Genomic DNA, 2,253 nt, shown 5'->3' with positions numbered 1-2,253 from the left:
GAGGGTGAACCTCAAGGTCAACTACTCATCATCATATTTTCCCCGATTCACATGGCTCATGTTTAAGCAAGAGACCAACACCCTTCCCATCCCCATGCAGGCATCAAACAGACCCAGGCTGAAACCTTGGCTCAGAACAAAATTACTGACATTAAGTGCTTAATCTTTCTAAGCTTCGGTTTACTCTTTGTGGAATTGTGATTAGGGCATCTCCCTAACAGAACCTTTCAAGATTAAATGAAAAAATGAATGTCAGGCACTGAAGACACAGTAAATGGTGGCTGATGTCATCACTACATGTGATGACTAAACATCATTACATGTTTACCATGTTACAATTACATTATCTGACCAATCAAGTGGACAATTTATATCCAAAGATTAAAAAAGGACTTTCCTTTACTAATCTCTTATTCACATGGAACCTAGTCAGTAAACCAGTGGTTGTTAACAGTAAGGTTCATAAGAGTCATGTGTTTATCTCTGAACCCTGATAAATGTGCTACTCACCTTAGATAGAAGTACAAATAGCACATTTATGGACCTGGATACTATTGATTTTCTAATTAGGGACCAGCTTTATTGCCAACTCCAATCACATGATTAAACAAAATTTCCCTATATTTATTGTTTTTGGAAGCCTGTCAATGAAGGTAAAGAATTTGACTACTAATATGTCTACATTTCACACTCATATTTAGCATCTGGGGCCCTGTGCCCCTAGTGTTTGTTTCCATCCAAAGTCCCTCCTGCAAAATGCAGCCATTTCTGCTCCATAGTAAGAGGTAAAAATGTTTGTTTTTTGGTTTTTGGTTTTTAAAAAATGTTTGTTAAATAAGTGAATCCACATTCAGAAGACAGCTACATAGCTCTTGTGTTGCCATCTTGTCTGAACAAAGAGCACCTCATGGATAGCAGACGTGGCATACTGTCTTTGAAATATACAAGTGGGAGGCAAAGCTGTGTTTCTGAGTCAGACACACCCGGACTGGAGGTTTGTGACCCTGGGAAGATAAGTGAATCTCTTTGAGCCTCTTAAAGATAGAGATAATGATAGCACCTGCATCCTAGATTGTTGGGAGGATTAAATGAATTGATGAGAAGTGGATAGCTTTTCGGAGATAGTCTCTTGGGTGTGGACCTCACATCAGTCCCTGAGATTGCCCAGCCTCTCTTAATTTTCTTCACCATCCAGTTTCTGAGCAGTGATCTGCCCTAGCTGACCTATATGGAGAATCATATTTATTTCTGGGCATTTAAAGAGGACTATTTTTTTTTTTTGGCTTATGAAAATTTATTATTGTCATGTTTTCACCATCAAAACTTACGATCTTGGTCTTTCCTTCTTGCCTTTGTATAAGGCCAAAAGAGAGACATTGGCTACTTGAACAACCTTAAAATGAACTCCAGGAATGTCACTGACAACATGACCTTTGCGACCAAATCCAGCAACCAGAACCTCATCATTTTCCTCAATAAAATTCAAACACCCATCACTGGGTACAAAGGCTGTGATTTTTTTACCATTCTTGATCAGCTGGACCCTGACACACTTCCTAATGGCAGAATTCGGCTGCTTGGCTTCAACTCTTACTTTTTCCAGCACAATTCCTTTTGCATGGGAAGGGCCTCCAAAAGGGGTAGCCTTCAGGACTGTGCCCAAATGGGCTTTCTTGTACAGTTTATCATGCCACTTCTGATCTCATCGGTGGCTGTGGAGCTTCCCGGCAGTACAGAGACCACGACACTGGCCCATCCTGCTGGCGCCACTGGCCTGAGCAAAAAAGCTTAAAGAGGACTTTGACCAGGATTAGAAAACTGGCATGTGAAAAATGGATTTTTATTTTTATTTTTTTTTAAGATTTTATTTATTTATTTGTCAGAGAGAGAAAGAAAGCACAAGAGGGAGGTGGCAGGCAGAGGGAGAGGGAGAAGCAGGCTCCCCACTGAGCAGGGAGCCCGATGCCGGACTCGGTCCCAGGACCCTGGGATCATGACCTGAGCTGAAGGCGGATGCTTAACACTGAGCCACCCAGGCACCAAGAAATGGATTTTTAGACATTCAATAAAAATTTAAAAAAATGAGTAAAGTATGGACTTTAGTTAATAATATTGCTCACTAGCTATGACAAATGTACAGTAGTAATGTTAACAATAGGAGAAACGAGGTGGGGGTTAATGTTATTTTAACTTTCTTATCAATCAAAAACTATTCTAGGGCACCTGGGTGGCTCAGTCATTAAGCGTCTGCCT

At 40.7% G+C, this 2,253-nt stretch overlaps 1 pseudogene; it reads right to left on the bottom strand.

Annotated features, from left to right (window-relative positions):
• Window positions 1-1,324: 1,324 nt before the first annotated feature.
• Window positions 1,325-1,756, bottom strand: LOC113911644 (annotated as a pseudogene).
• Window positions 1,757-2,253: the final 497 nt, after the last annotated feature.

Source organism: Zalophus californianus, chromosome 12, assembly GCF_009762305.2.
Source record: "Zalophus californianus isolate mZalCal1 chromosome 12, mZalCal1.pri.v2, whole genome shotgun sequence".
NCBI lineage: Eukaryota > Metazoa > Chordata > Mammalia > Carnivora > Otariidae > Zalophus > Zalophus californianus.
This window is presented reverse-complemented; position numbering and strand designations above follow the sequence as displayed.